Consider the following 16,826-nt stretch of genomic DNA (forward strand, 5'->3'; position numbering starts at 1 on the left):
TCAATAAAATTAATGATATACAGAGAGTAATTTAATATAATTAATATACAGAGAAGCCATGTTTAAGCAAATAAAAGCAGGTAAGCTGTCACTGCATGCAATCCAAGCAACGCTGACAAAAATACTGCTTTCATTTCTGGTAAAAACAGGGAGTGGCAAAAAGGAAGCAAGAGACGCAGATTCATGAATAAAATGCTTCTTTAAAAATGTGGAAAGAGAATCTGCAGTTAGCTCATACTGCTTCCTCTGTCGTCCTGGATTTTTATTTTTGTATGTATTATCTTCTCTTCTTGTATGTCTTCTCTTGCTGCTCCTCTTCTTTTACTTGGGGGAAGGAGGTACACTTAGGCTAAGTGTTTTACCTGTTGTGCCTTATTCAGCCACGATCAGAAATTAAACAGAGATTTTCTGAGTGGTTTTCACTGGCGTTTCAGGAAAGTATGCAACTAGGCTTTGGGGAGAAAACGTGATTGTCCAGAGCCAGAACCTGCAAGTTTGCATGGGCCTTGTTATGCAAAAGTGCTTCAAACACAACATGAAAGAACATCCTTTAATTACATGGAAATTACAATGTAAGTAATTAAAAAAACAACAACAACAAAAAACACTTATTTAGCTTAGGATAAATTCACAGCAAATCTAGTATACAGTTAAATTGAAGAGCTTTCCTTTATCTAGAAATCTGTGGCCTGTGTTTAAAGCAAGTGTGACCTTGCCTTCCTAACACATACAGCATTTCATCTTGACAAGAGGCAAGGAGAGTCGGTACGTTACAAAAGGCAAACATTATGTATGTGGTGAACACTGTAATTCATTGCAGGCACCAGATAAGCTTCAGTAATATTTATTGCATTAGGGCATGATGTAGAATGAAGTATTTTGGGCTGGGAAATCCTGAGGACAGAGTTCTTTGCCTTTTCTTCCTGCTGCCCTATTCTGCTCTGAAACTGCGTCTCTCTTGTGTTTGAATGATGTGCCAAGCTATTCTCTTAAGATTCTCATTGCCTAGTTTCTTCATAATTACAGAAAATAACAGGCACTTCAGCCAGTTGCCACTGGAAAAAGAATGAGAAAGGGTAGTTATTCTGAAAATGGATGTTTAAAATGAACATAACAAAGCAAAAAACTACTCGTTGCTGTTAGAGATTTTCCTTTGCTAAGCTTTAGCTGTTGTTTAAATTCCGTATTAAAATGGTGAGTCATGTAGTACCCATAGGTACTACAGGAGCAGATCTTAAAAGACACAATTTCCATTTCTATGTATGCAACTTGCAAGAAAATGTATATCAGGATACATTGTACAGAGTCTAAAATGTGCTAGCTAAAGAGCATGATCTGCTGTTCTTTTCATTTTACCAGTGTTTTTAGGCTTCCTACTTTTCTGATGACTTGAAAATGAAACTAAATAAGCAAACTAATTTTTTCTTAATATTTTATCCTTATAGACTAGTGTATTTGCATACAGTTTTTCTTAATGGGATCCAATCAATAGCAGATGCACTACGCAGATTTTTTTTTGATTTATTGGATCTGTTTGTAACATATGTTACAAAAGCTTAATTTAGGAAACTTTCAAGTGAATGCAGGTTGCATTTTGTTAGTGCAGTTGTATAGGATATTTACAGGAAATTTTTTCCTTGTTTCTATAGAAAACGTGACTTGTGTGTATCTTTAGAAATGTATGTGTAACGTTTCTGTGTCTATCTGTGTAGAGCTACGTAACTAAGGGTGCCAGCCTTTACAGTGAATTTGAGAACAGAATTTTGCAACTTTGTTGTTGTTGAAAATGTCATCTTTTTACATGGAAGATGCTTGAATGCCATTATTTTTAAATAACAGTCAGAAGGATTTACACATCTTTAGATCTTTCTACAATAAAGTGTTACCCTTCAATGGGGTAGAGAATATTTAGCTCGGTAAGATCCAGGTGTGGTTGAGGACCAGAAGAAACAGTTGTAGGTCAAATGCCAACTGTCTTGAATTGGTTTTGACTTTTTTCCATATAATTTGGATGATTAAAAAGAACAAATAACAAAAGGGGAATGGGGAGGACTGCACAAAGCAACACCAAACCTTTTGTACTAAATTCAAATAATGCCAAAAATAACCATAATTTTCAAAGATGTCTTTCAGCACAGGATTCCATGTTCTCCACTTTCAGCAGTTCGCACTTTTACACATTATATGGGTTTCTGTAGATCTCTTTAAACATTTAGAAGATGGAAATTGTGGGTAAAACCAACAAGGTGATTTAACCGTAGGAATCTGTAGCATGTCTCTGTTTCAAATAAGGCGGTAGCTCTGAAAGTCTATGTGACTAGAAACATCCTAATACTTTGACAGTTGTATAATTTCTAAAGAAATTTCAGACTATGAAACATATGGATTATAAATTTGTATAAGCTGAAATTGAAGAAAAACGTTGAGATTGTAGAAAGTTCAGATTTCTGATGCTTCAGAAGAACAGTTCCCTTGAGAAAAGGCCGTTTGCCTGAGCCGTTAGGCAGCCTAGCAATTTATTCCCATTGACAAAGATGCCTAATGAAGAAGCACAGGCATTGTAGGATCAAGCTATAAACTTCGTTCCTGGTGCACCGGCAGCTCTTCAAAATGTCTTTTGTTGCCAAACAAGAAAGCTCTCACAACATAAACAAGTGTCGTCTCGCAGCCCACATTGATCAAAGATGGGAGGAAAGGCAAGAATATTCTTTGTTTTTGATGAAGTGTTTTTCTCTGATGGGAGAATGGAACGTAGAAGTGATTCGAGAGCCTTTTGAGGCTGCAAAATGTTACCCACTTTATGTATGTTTTTAAAGCAGCCTGTGTTTGCTATCAGAAACAGTGACTGAATAAGCTGGGGGGTTGTCCTCAGTAACTACGCATAAATGAGGGATTTATGATACGCAGCCCAGACCTGTTCTTCGCCACTCATCCACTTCCCTTCCCATAAACTCACCAAGAATAAAATCCCACTCTCCATTATACTCGTCTTCACCGATCCAATCGGCGTACGTGCACCTACTTGAGCCACTCGAACTCTTGATGTGCCTATAAAACGTATATCAGGCAGTCGCGCAGCAACGGGTGCCCGGAGGGGGGTGTTCCTCTCTGCAAGCGACGGGCTTGGGTTGTGAGCGTAGTGATGCTGAAGTGGGTCAGAGAGGTGGAGTGAGCCCTCCTGGTATCTATGGGACAACATTTCTGCAAATTGGTAGTCATTTTGTGTAGTCAGACAACCCAAACTGAATGTATCTAATGATAATTAAGCATTTCTTATTTTTTTTTTTTTCAGATATGGTTGTGGCTAACTTTGGTTTGTGAGGAGGGGTACAGTAGAAGGCGGAAGGCCAAAGGGGTTGTCTTCCATCTGTGCTGAAGATGCGAAGTCATGCTATCTAAAGGAAAAGAAAGATGACATTGCCCTTTAGCCTGGGTTTAATGTAGGTCAGTTGGGTCACCAGATGACATGACTTTAATGGCCAAACTGCTTTTAACAATTGCCTTGGGCAGTGTTTAATTTCACTGATCCTTGCCAGCCTTCAGGAGGAGGGAGAGGAAAAATCCACCTTATCTTCTGGTTTTCACACGGCGCACGCTCAGCTGCTTCTGTGATCTTTTACGACTGGTCAGTATAGAGCAACATGTGCATATGTGATTATCCGCATATGAAAAGTGTCATTTACTGCCAGGCTGCTGAAAAATCATCAGACCAGGTATTTTATTTTATTTTATTTTATTTTTTTAACTCAGTTTCTTGCTAGTAAAAACTTCAAGGACTGAGCAGACAGACAAATATATTCAGATCATTTTTGTTATCGCTTGTAACATTTCTTCCTGAAAAAGAGTTAATACTCAGTTCCTTAATTCTTAAAGATATCCGTACAAAACATATACTTATGACTTAATCCCCTTTTCTACTGAAACTTCTCTATTGAAACTTGTTACCTCATGAACATTTTTTAGTAAGGGGTGAAGACACTATATAGTTAAATACAGCGTTAGTTTGCAGTAAATCTCAGGCTGGGCTCACAAAAAGATTTGTCAGCATTCTTGGGCCATTCGACTACCGTATGCAGAATTTCTAGTCAGCTTAAGCTGACCTATGATTTATTATCACCCTTTCACATGCAATATTTTCCTCCTTGTTGCGAAGCACTGTAACAATTAATCACATACGATAATAACAGATGAGGAAGGGTAGAGCTGAATTCCCGTTGTCCTACTTTTTTGTCCTGGTGATGGACTGGGATAGTAGTACAGGGAACATACAATGTTTCTTTCAGAAATTGCTCAGTGTATATCTTGGAAAGTGCATGCGTTTCAGTTTTGTATAGATGCTTTGAAGAAGTTACTGCTCAGAAACGATGTCTTGATTTTGTAATGGAGAGTGCTATTAACATGCTAGCTTAAGGGACCGTAGTAGTGAGGGGAAAAAAAAGACAAAGAAAAGTAAATGTTAAGTTATTAGGAGGAAAAACAAAAGGAGAAAAAAGCAGAAAAAGTGATTCTGCCATGCATGTGCATCTTCAGCATATCTAAATATTGAACGTCATGGGCAGTTTGTCTCACTCCCCCTTTTCTCCAATTAACAGATATTAACATAGGAAAAAAACACAGAGGAAAGTGATGTGATCAAAGGTGTAGAACTACTGCTGTGTAAGGAGCAACTAAGTAGACTAAACTTCAGCCTGCGAGAAAGACAGCTGAGGCCCATAAAATAACGTGGGGCAGATGGTGATACCCCTTGTCTTCTGTAGAAAAAGAACTAAGGAGCATCAAATGAAATTAGTAAGTACTGTGCTGAACGCAAACAAAACGTGGTAACTGCAAGCATGAGGTGAGTTGTGATGCTCCTTGTTCAAGACACAGGCGTGCTGGAGGGTTAGGTGGTTTTTAAAGCAGTTGGACAAATTTATAGCTGTTGTTAAATGAGCCTTGAGTTATGGATCAGTAGAGGTTGGGACAGTATTTTGGATAATTACTCCTACGGGAAAGTCACAGTTTCTGTGTTCTCTAAGTATCTGCTGTTGGTCACTGTGTGAATGAAGCAATGAGGCTTGTGGGCTGACATGCCATGTCTGGTTTTAGGTTGTTCTGACCATCCCATCATTCTTCTTTGATTGCGTGGGTCACTGAGTTGGATGAGGTGGGCTGCAGAAAGCGTTCCAGTTCTGTCCTCTGCCTGCAGTGTGTTTTCTGCAGGCAGTGAGCCAGATGAAAGCAGCGCAAAGTTTGCTTTTCTGGACCTTGTTGCTTTTGTAGGTAATAAAACTAAGTATTGCAAGCAATTCCAGGAGCACCGGAATCGTTGAAGCCTAGCTTCCTAAAGACTTGGATTTCTTAGGTGTACAACTAGAACTTACAACTTTTTCTGTATTTGGACGTAGTTAGGGTCAGTCCTTCCAGTGGGTTCTTTTGTAGTGCCTTTCCCCAGAAGGTGGGACACTGTCAAATGTCCTGCCTAACTGGCCAGGTTTCTTCATGAATATTGAGGAACTAAATATCTTTTGTACATCTGTCTAATTTTTATGGAATTGATTTGTGAGTTTACAAGGTTACAGAAAACATGATTAAATGAGCCGCATTTCCCTTAGAATGAGGCAAAACCAAATAGTAAGAGATAAATACAAATAACTAAAAACAAATAATCCTTTGCCTTGCCCCTAAATAGTTAAAATACAGTCCAATACAGGACCATGAGTATTAAAACTGGTTTTAATCTTTCTGAACCTTTCAGTCTAATACATCTTTGCTTCAGTGTGCATGGTTGTGCACAGGAGCAGTGGGGGTATGAGTGCGACATCCAATTTTTCTTACGTTATTTAGTAACTGACACAACATGCTGTGTTCTTGCTGGTTGTTAACAGCATGTGAATTATGAGGCCAAAGAGGTCTTCCTCATGACAATAGCCAATGTTTGTAAAAATGCAAAGGTCACAATCATGACTACTTTTTTTTTTTAAATGCCAGCTGGATAGTGATGACAATTACTGCACTAGGCAGATCTTAAAGGGTCAGTTTATTGACTTATCTTCTATGCTTTATGAGCAGTGATGGTTTCAATGCAACCGTCTGACTTCTGTGCTGCGCCAGCTGAAGCGAACGTGGCCTGAGATGGTTTTCCTTCGAATTTCAGTGAAAAACAAGAGCAGCTGGTTTGCTAGCTTTATTTTTCAGTGATGTAAAACTGGACTAGCAATGCTATTTACCATATTTAAAAGAGAAAAGTAAATCACATGTCTGCAACACATTCTTTCTTTTAGGATAACTTTGTTTTACTTCTAAAGTTTCGGAGCAAAAACAAATAAATGGTTTTATAGATCCAGACCACGTGTGTAAATGTTGACAGCAGTGTATTTTCAAAAGATTAAAAAAAAAAAGTGTTATCAAATTTGAATTAAGACTTCTTGAGTTAATCCTAGGCCTTTCAAGCAAAGCTTTTTAATGACCTTTGGCTGACAGTACATGAATGTATGTTTTGGATTTTATTCATGAATAATGTGTTTGGAGGAAATTGTGGCTACAGATGTGTGGCCCTGGGTGGTTTAGCTTCTTTTGAACACCCTAGCTCAGGTGTTCAAAATTGTGTCTGAATTTTGAATCAATTCTTAACCAGTTCTTCCATGTGTACAGTGATCAGTGTTCAGGGTCCTTTACATGCTATTCTCAATGCCATTACCCAGCTTTGCCTTCAATGGCTAAATCACTCCTGTTTCTTATTTTGATTCCCATACTCTTCTTCCTCATTGCACCAGGCTCAATTTGTTCTAGTACGCAGGTACAGCGATCTTACACCTGTGTATAAGTGTGTGTACTGGACATGGTGGGATTTTTCAAATTCTGGACTCTACTGTGCATAAGTCCCCCCTTTACAAAGATTAAAAATGAGAAATGGAGAAAAAAAGCCATTGGCCATTATTTGGTTTCTTGAAAACCACTGATTTCAGTTCCTGCAACTGGATGACTTTTGAAGCAGTAAAATACTAGGCTAGTATTCTGAGAGAGAGAGCGCACGGGTCACACATCGCTAAGCTGAGTCACAGCTGGAATGGATACAGCACTAGGCAATGTATTTATTCATAGCCTGAGAGGACAAGAGGCATTAGATGACCCAGTTTTTTTTATCTTAAGTTTTGCTCTCGTGACTTTATTTTCCTATTTGCCAAGACTAAATGTGGAGGCCATCTTCTTGTTTCCCTACACACAGTAAAGCTTCAGCAGCGCAGAGCTGGTGAGTTTGTATCTGCCAGAATCTGTGGCCTCCTGACGCGTGTATGGTAGATGTGATTCTGCAACGTGATTTTATCAGTTTATAAAGTCATTGATTTATTACTAAAAAGATGAACTTTATCTCGAGAGACTGGAAACTACGCAGTAAATGACTTTGGCAGTGAATGGTAACAGCAAATGCATATGAACTTTGTCATAAGCTAAAGGAGTTGTAGAGGAGATGGTCTAAAGTCAGTTGTGTATGAAATAATTGTATGCAAACTTAAAGTTCCTGTCTGAGCCCTTTTGGGAGTTGGGGGGAGTGGTGGAAAGATGAAGGCTAAAAGGCTTACAAAAATCGGCAATGAAAGAAAAGTGACGTTTAGAGACAAATGAAAGGAAACAGTGAGAATTTTTGGTTTGGACAAAGATTATTTTTTATATATATATAATTACAGATGAAACTGTTAATGCTTTGCGAGTAATTTCTGTTGTACAAGTGTTTTACCAGGCTATGGTTACTTGTGTGCAACTTGTGCTTGCTGAACAGCTGTTAGGCTGCTCTGTCCCCTTATTTCAGTCATACAACTTGGCAGTTTTTGGCATCGAGCACACAGATGAAACAATCCCTTCCTTTGCAGAAGGGAAAACATTAAAAAAGGACTGTTCTTTTTTGCTCTTTTTTTTTTTCAACAGCCTTGCACTGTAATTACTTTGTGCTTGGCATGGGATCAATTTAATCTTGAGTTTGCATCTTAGCTGTCCCTTCAGAAGTCAGCCAAAGCTATCCGAGTTAAAAGCCAAAACTTCTAGCTAATCCATGCTCAGAAACTTGCTAGTGGTGGGCTGCTAAAATCCTGTTTCCCTCATGACTCTGTTACAGCCCACAGACGCAAGGGATTGAGCAGGACTTCTGCCTTCACTTGTAACCCTGGCCCTTCCAAGCCCTTTGAAGGTCAGGCACTGAAACTGAAGAGACTTTTAGGTGTGTGGGTGACAGGGATTTCACTGTTCAAATTCAGGAAATGTGCAGGTAGGAGCTTCTTGACTTAGATAGTGAGGGTAATTGAAATACTCATGGGGAAAGAAACCAAGGAGCTCTGAGAAAAATAGAGGAGCTCAGAGTGATGGCTGTAGGAAGGGGGAGAAGGTGAAGGAGATCAGACTGGCCGCACAACAATCTGAGGGTTTGGAAACTAAAGAAGTGCATGCTAGAAGAAATTGAGATTGGCTTGATGAGGAAAAAGGGTATAGGAATCAGAATAGGAAACAGAAGTGATTTGGCCATTGAAGGTTAAGCTGGGTAATGACACTGAGAGTATCATGTTGAGGAGCCTGAGAACTGACGAAGTTAAGGAAAAAAGGTATGATGAAACAAAGTGCTTCTGATAAGTTCATCTGCAAACATGGACTCTGGTTTGGTAAGGAGTTTTTGGGTGATGGGAGAGAGCTGCTGGGCTGGGACAAAACTAGGACTGGGATGAGGATTGTACAGGACAACTGGGACTGGTTAGCGACATGGGCTGGATTGCGGCTGGACAGGCCACTGGGAGAGGAGGCAGGGGGGTTAGATCAGAACGTTACTTTGCCAAGGCACTTCATCCTTTGTAATGCCTAAAACCGAATAGAAAGAGCTTGGTTTTTTAACCTGTGTCGTTTCTCTGCTGTCGGTAAACCTCTTAAGCCTGTTGCCTGATGATGCCTTGCCTCATTGATGGTGGTATGTGTGGAGCACCGTGACCGAGGGGAGGAGCTCTGAGGACCTTTGCCGCTTCAGTCTGCAAAGCAGATGTGGGAGACCTAAACACCGCAGCGCTCTGTGAGTTACAGGAATACTGGCAGTGCTGCTTGACTTCTGCTTGTCTTCATGAAAAGAAACCATCAGCCAAAACCCCTCTCCATCTGGGGCTCAGATATGCCAACAAATACTCTGTGATCACTGCTGTGGCTTGAGCGTGGTAGGGCTTGGCTTGGCTTAGCACCTGGGTCAGGCTGGTGTCGGGATAGAAGCTGGTTGTGGGCAGGGCTGGGAATAAGCAAGGTCAGGGACCAAAGAAGTACAAATGCATTAATTTCAGGGGCAAGGCGGGGGTGAAGGAGCTAGGCTGTGATGTGGAACGTAAGAAGTTGCAGCATGCCAGAGCAAACATCAAAGCCTGGAGTCTGGGGTGAGGCAGAGGCCGGGCTCGATCTCTGCACCAGAGTGCAGGAAGGCAGGGAAAGGAGCCTGGCTGGGAATGAGTCCTCGGGTGTCAGAAAACAGGATCATGGATAAAGGCTAGAAATTGAGGCATGACACAAGGTTTTAGGAACACTGCTACCAGAAACCTACTGCGTTCTGGCTGTTTGGCTGAATGTGGGGTTTCTGCCCCGCCTGCCGGCACGGTGGGGAACCCCTTTCAGTCATGTGGTCAAAGGGTTGAGCAAAAGCATAGCTCTGTAAGTGAAGGTAAGTTACACTTTGTGCCTTATTACAGATGGCTGGGTTTCATTTTGTAGGGGGGTGTGGTACAAATGTGTTCGTACTCTGTAGTGTCACCTCTGTTTTGTCCCTTCTAGGGCCGGGATGGGAGGAAGCGAAACACAGTGAAGCTGAAATTGCATACTGAGCTTGTACTCCTATGCTGTTCAGTAACGAAAATCCTGATAACACTGTTAGGAGACTAAAGTTGGTTGTCTGTTAAACAAGCCCCTGAATTATTAAGTATAAAATAAGTATAAGCCTAAGTATTAAAATTATGCACTTTGCTGTTTTGGAAAATGAGAATTCTTAACTTTTCACTAAGGAAGAAAGAAGTGTGTGTGAAAGCTGGCCTGAAATATCAAATAAATAAAGATCATTAATGAGCTTTCATGTAGGTGAAACCAATTTCACTTGTGAAGGCCAACTGTCCCCTCTGATTTATGGCTGTGGTAACAATGATTTGATCCTGGCTGCTGATGTCTGAAAGTAACTTCATAATTGGTGTGTGTGAAGGGCTTATCTCTGGGTGGCATATAAGTGATATCACCAAGGGAAAAATGTGTATCTTGGTATCATATGGACAAGTCGTATTTTTACCAGCACAATCTGGGGACCAGAGTCATAGTTGGTACAAGCATCTCCAGTTAACCTTGGTGTGAGTGCAGGACTTCAAACCTGGATTCCCAGATGGCTGGCTTCAATGAGATGAGTGTGCAATGTCCCGTGTAAGGTGGAAATTTCAGAAAGAACAGAGCTGCAAGATTTGTACGTGTAAAAATTAATTTATAATTTTTGAACGGTGGCAAATTTTGTTGAAATACTTGGGTTTAATTCTTGGTGGGTGTATGGAAGATGAGGAAGTAGCCTGATGTTCCTTTAGATTGACTTAATGCTTAACACAGCTCAGATATTTTTCCCAATGCTTTGCACAGTAGACTTCTGGTCATAGGAAATGCATAATCATTTCATTTAGTTTGACTTTCCATCCCTTAAACTTATATTACTTAATTGTTGTCCTTGGTTGTGTGTTTGCTTATTTTATTTAATTTGGGGAGACATATGAGGTGCTTTGCTACAATTCCATTTTGAAGACTAGATGATGATTTGATGTATGGACTTGAAAATCTCATGGGGCTTTGTGTGAGATTACCTTAAAAACAGTCTCTCTGGTATGTCAAATGGAATCTGAGAAGCATTTCTAAGTTAAATACAGTAAAATGAATTGAGGGAATATTTGAGAAGAAAACCAGCTTTTACTTTCTTGTCCCCGCCTTTACCCAACACCATTCCAGCACCCTAGGAGGAGCCTATTGGTATATAAAGCTTCATTCCTCTTGTAGGACTGGTATTTAGTTACATCCTTATGTATCATGTTGGCAAGTTGTGAAGGGGCACATCAAAACTTATAAGTTTTATTATTTACCTTTTTTCTACCCCATGTGTTTGTCCTGCCTGTTTTTGGTGGAGAAAGCACAAAATGTTGCACAGGGTAGAGTGGGGAAGGGAAACGGTGCTAAGGGAAAATGTAGTGCTTGACTTCATAAAACTTAATTTTCATTTTAGAGCTCATATTTTTGGTATTTTGTGTAACACAGGATTTGGATTCTCCTTTTACTTTTTTCAGTGTTCCTCTAGTCCCGCTAGGTTGTGGAAAAGTGCTGTTTATTGCAGTCATGGGCAATGATAGCAGACGTTTTGGGCCTCCATGCACACTGCAAAATAATACGGATAGATTGATAGGAAATGCTGAATATTTTAGTAAATTTCACAAAGAGAACTGCCAATCCACAAATTTCTTAAGTATGAAGACAAGTAGTTGATAGGGCTGCTACATGTTGTACCCTCCTTCCCTTCCTTCCCCCCACCCCCTTCTGGTTTACTGATAACTCCGATTCTCTTGAAAAATTTCTTCCTTCCCCTCCCAACAAATGCTTTATAGCTGACAAGCATAAGCCATTTCCTAACCTTATCCTCTTTCTACGGAGGTCGTAAAAATTGCTAATGCAAATGATGTTGCCTTCTGTTGTGTGATTCTAGAAGGAAGCGGATCACTGCAATTTATGGGGTACTTACCCTTTTCGGTACATGATGAATGGCTCACTTCAAATGATGTTTCCTCATTGATTTCCTACTATTTATCACCAGAAACAAGAGAGCAGGAAGAAGAGCGTTTAAACGTGAAGTTGATTTTGAAGATGACATACATTTCACTACGGTGTGAAGTCATGGCAATATAGCATTTGCTGTAGTATAGGAGGAAAATACATGAAGTCAGATCTTCAAACTTCTCTTCAGATTACGTATATCTAAACCCACATTTTGCTGGTGTCTTAGCTTACTTGCCTGCTCGGTAGGGAGAGAGAGGTGCTTTGTGTAGATGTTTTCATCACACTTTGTTCTTGAAATAAGTGCATAAGATATTTATGTCAAGTTAGTCACTTTTTCTGCATTGTCATGCTATTCGGGATAGCTACATTTAATTCAAGGAAAATCTATGTGCATGTAAATTCTGAAAGACATTTAGCAACCGACTCTGAAATAATTTTCTGTGTTGTTGATTTCTTTGGCTCCATAGCAGTACATGATGAATTAGAAGAATCCTCCTTAACCTGGTCCATTTTCTGTCCGTTTGGGTTGGGTTGACTTCAAAATGGAAACTGTTTTTTAGCTTCCACGGTTGTTTGTAAGGTCTTTTTCTCTCTGTTTCTTCCAGTTAATTATTTTATTAATTTCTTCCAGTTAATTAGTGGGCAAGACAACACATGAGAAAGCTAAATCAGGGGTATATATACTCCCTCAAAATATAGTTGTTTTTAAATTAGCGAGAATAGAAAATTGAGATGTTTCCTTGCAAACTAGGATAGCTTGTTTCAATTTAGAACCGTATTGCAATTTTGCTGCTTGTAAGATTAGCTTCAATTTTGTTGACGTGACACAGTCTTTGAACACTTGAGTTACAGCTCTGCAATAAGTAAAATTGTTTAATCTTCTTGAAGTGCTAGTGTCTAAACTTGTTTGCATTCATCATTTTCATAGAATCCAGTGGTGGATAACTTGCTAGCAAAAATGAGGCTATTATATAGATTAGAAAAAAAAATGAGGTGTTTCAAAATTCACTTTGATAGCTACTGTTGCAAATTGGTTTAATTTTAAATGGTATAAACTGAATAATAACTGAACTTGTAATAATTTTATTTTAATTTTCACTACGTAACAGCATAGCCACCAGTTATTTTCTTGCATTATTCATGTGCTTCTGTAGAGATGTGATGTTAGGTTTACCCAGTAAGGTGTTTGTTTTTTTTAAAAGAGACAAGCTCACTTTACTTTTTTTGGACTTGAAAAAGACTTGATTCGTGACAATAAATTTGCTGTTTTACTGTTTTGTGCTTAATGATTTTTAGTTTAAAATCATATTGTAGACAATGCGGGTGATGAATAAACTTTGCAGACTTTCAAGTCTGCTCTTGTCATTTCTTTCTCTTTCTCTGAAAACTGTTTTGTATAAATCTGTGAACAGTCTACCAGGCTGCATAGAGATGACTGGAAGAAAAAAATTCTTGTTGTTCACTTCCTTTTCTAAGTGTTATGGAATTGGTCTTCAAATACTTGTAGTGCAGACCCACAGCAATATAGTAAGGAGAGGAAAAACAAAAAGCAGATATTATCATAGCTCTTTACTCATATTTGCTCTGAAATGGGCTTGCTATGACAACTAAAACTAAACTAAAAGGCCCTTTTGTGTAAAGCCATTGTTTTCCAGAATTAATATTACCAAGCGTGTCACGCTTAACTTCACCTGCTTTTTCCTGTCCAGCTGTAGTTACTTGCGAAAGAAAGGCTCTGAGATTTGTGTGAGGACACCTCACACAAAATAATAACAATAAAAATAGTTACCAGCCTTGCAGAACACCGCATTATATTTAATTCACTTACTGGGGTAAACATTGCCCTATAAAGGGTTACGTCAATTCCCACAGTGTTCAAGTGGAGATACTACAGTTAGTGACTAATCTACAGTCTCTTTGGACGGGGATACTAACTGGGCGGACGCTGAGTAGTGTATGATTTTATGAAGAGTAGTTGCAGCTTTACATCTGTGCAGTGCTGTGACTTAACACATAATTGAAAACATACCTTCAAAACTCAAAAATACCGTCAAACTTGCTAGAAGGCAAGGAATGAAGTATGTATTTATATTGTTACTTTATGCATACCCAGGGGTAGAAAAAGCAAAGGAAAAATGGTTTCTTCTGCTGTACTTCATTTCCATGAAAAACAACCATAATTCATTTCAACGTATCTGCTTTTATTTGTAACTTAGCGTTTGGTGTACAGGCTTGAGTGGCAGAGAACAAAATGTACTTTTTGAAGATAAGAAATGTTTTAAATGGTCATGATGAGAACAGCGTGCACTGTACAAGCACAAATCATTCAGACACCTCTTTAAATTTCAGACGTTGAATTTAAGTGACTTAAAATTGGGCTGAAGTAACAATATAAAAATATAGAGAATTTTTTATAAATCCAGCTTCTATAATTTATATTCTTATCGTACACCAAGCAGCTGCTGATGGCAAGTCTCTGACTGGGTCAAAATCTGAACCTAATAGTATTTTGGGATGAGCTGTTCCCAGTCCTTGCTCTTTGAAACCAGTCTTGTCTGACAATGGTAGAAACATCTGTACTTAGTCTCTTAGTATCTTTTACCTCTTTATTACCTACTTTACATTGCTAATATACGAACATGAGAACTGAGTGTCACATAACAAAAAATCTGATGTAGGTTCTTGAAGAATTTTGGCGATGCTACCAACTTCTTTTAAGACCTTTGCAGTAACTTTTGACAAAGATTCGTGGGAATGTAGACCTTTTTTGAAAAATATCTCCCTGAATTATTAAAAATATGTACAACTAATAGCGTAGAGGCAAAATTCTTGTGGAGCTTTGGATTAGATGGACCCTTTTCCTTGTTCAAATAATGTATACTAATAATCTTAAATTATAAATTAGTAGCTTAGAGAACTTCCAGTAACATTTATTTCTTTGCTGCTTGTCTTTTAGACAATAGATGAGAGAGTTAACTTGTGAGGAATCATGTCCTCATTGTCAGTAATTTTACCAGGGTTTTTTATTTTTGTTGAGAGAAGTATTAAAAGGATGATTTAACAAGGCTGTGTTATCTCTAAATACCATTATAGTTCACTACTGGTCCTGGTTCAAAGTCTTTTGTTACTGTAGCCTAGAAAACATTTATTTTTTCATTGAAGCTGAAAGCTTGAACAGAGGTTTCTGTTGTAAATGAGAATTACTTACTGCTTTGAGTTCCAAGAAAGATGTTTTGCTAGCTGTGTGCCATGGAGAAGAGCACTGAACTGTTGTCCCTTTCGAAGGTGCCAAGTTACGTATTTTCAGAAGATGCAGCTCTATCTTCATACAAAAAGTCAGAGGAACTGCAATAGTGTGCTGGGTTGTACCTCACTTCTTAGTACAATTAAATATTGGGTAAAGCTTTTACTGTATTTTTTTTGTTTATCCTACATCTTGTGTTTTTTCTCTGTAGTTTTCTGTTGTTTCTGAAGCAGGTTTTAGTTGTTTATTGTTTTGTAGCTACTAGTTTCCCAACTTTTTTTTTTTTTGGTGAAAGGGCAAAACTTTGGGCATGTAGATGAATTGGCGAAGAAGAAAAGTTGCACGTTGTGTCATGAAACTTCTTCATCAGTGTCACTCATCTCCAGGACAGAAATGCATGCTGCTTCCAAAAACAGAAACTGACAAGCATATTTGTGTTTAGCACACGCACATGTGACTTATTTCTGGGCACCAGAACTGTAATCATGCACTCTATAAAATTCTCTGCTTGGCTGAAGTTCAAAACAGCTTGTTTATCAGTGTAGCAAGGGAGAGCTTCTTCTTCTGTAGCAAGGGAGAGCCTTCTTATTGTGAAGGAAAAGAGTTTATTGTGTCCAACAGATAACTAGCTGGTTGAAAACCCACTCAGAGGGTCATTATAGAGAAGACATGGATTAGAATACTGTTACATATATTTTTTGGTACTCTACAAGTCATGCATCTTTGAGCTGGACCTTTTCTGCTGGAGTCAGCTTTCTCTTTCGTGTTCTTCAGGAGACTGTAGTACCATTGCATTGAGGGCCGGCTCCGGATCATGGTGTAGGTAAGGCTACGCATTCCTCTATCTGCTACTCAAGCATCAGGAGGGGTAAAAGCACTTGATCGGGTCATGATGCTGTAAATGATGGCTTACTCAGAACCTTAAAGAAGGAAGGAAATTTTCTGTCAGTAGGATTTTTCTTCACTAGAATTACTTCATTGACCAACTGCCCTTTGGTTTCCCCTTGCATGCTGTAATGTATGAAGACAGTACTTCACTGTGTTTTGTGGAGATGTTCTGACCAGTCTGGCTCTGCAAGCAATTGTACAGCCCTGGGGGTGGTGTTCTGCTTGGTACATCTCATGCCATATCTAAATGCTCCTGGTTAAAAATGGTTATACCATGCCTTAGCTTATTTTACACCAAGGAAACGTGATTGCTGCTGAGCTAGTCTAGGCCAGGATCACTGGCATTAATTGTCCTACATGTTTTCTAGCAGAAAGATCAAATTAGCAAATAATTCTGTACTCAACTGTGCAATACATTTCCATCCAGACAAACCATACCACATATATCCCTAGCACAACCCTGAAATTACTGTCATACCAAGTATCACGGCATTTGTTTACGAGGCAAATGGACCGCATCTTTCCAAACAGATTCCTCGTTTCCAGTGAAGAACACGTTGCATCTGAACTCCGCTAGCTGATGACTAAGTGCCCAGGAAGCACTTAGCATGGAGAGGGAAATGTTTTGTACTTGCTGTTGTGACAGCTACTGCCAGCAAAAACCACCCACAGTTCTGCGCTCTGTGAATTTCATCTGAATGAATGCACGTCTACTGAACAGAGCATGTTCTGTTTAATGTATAGGGGGGAACCACTAGCAACCGCTAGTAACTGCCTTTCTTTTAAAGTAGCCATTTGCTGTAAGAAATTTCATGTCCCCGTACTGCTTAGGATCAAACAGAAAAAGCATGAGCATGTTTCTTCTTAATTATGTCTTCAGCAGTGCACTGTGAAGGTACCCACAGTTGACTTT

The 16,826-nt window shown here is 39.1% G+C and overlaps 1 protein-coding gene across 16 annotated transcripts in view; it reads left to right on the top strand.

Annotated features, from left to right (window-relative positions):
- Nucleotides 1-16,826, top strand: part of GREB1L (GREB1 like retinoic acid receptor coactivator) — a 138,306-nt gene that overhangs the window by 22,004 nt on the left and 99,476 nt on the right. Inside the window, exons 1-2 of one of the 16 annotated variants that reach the window (XM_066992833.1) lie at nucleotides 6,475-9,028; nucleotides 9,769-15,848. The exons of 14 other annotated variants lie outside the window; for them this stretch is intronic. The gene's annotated coding sequence lies outside the window, so the exon portion shown is untranslated. Of the gene's footprint in view, nucleotides 1-6,474; nucleotides 9,029-9,768; nucleotides 15,849-16,826 lie in introns of those variants that run through there. One more of the 16 variants, XM_066992835.1, reaches the window with a different exon arrangement.

The sequence above is a fragment of the Anser cygnoides genome, chromosome 2 (assembly GCF_040182565.1).
Source record: "Anser cygnoides isolate HZ-2024a breed goose chromosome 2, Taihu_goose_T2T_genome, whole genome shotgun sequence".
NCBI classification, from domain to species: Eukaryota; Metazoa; Chordata; class Aves; order Anseriformes; family Anatidae; genus Anser; species Anser cygnoides.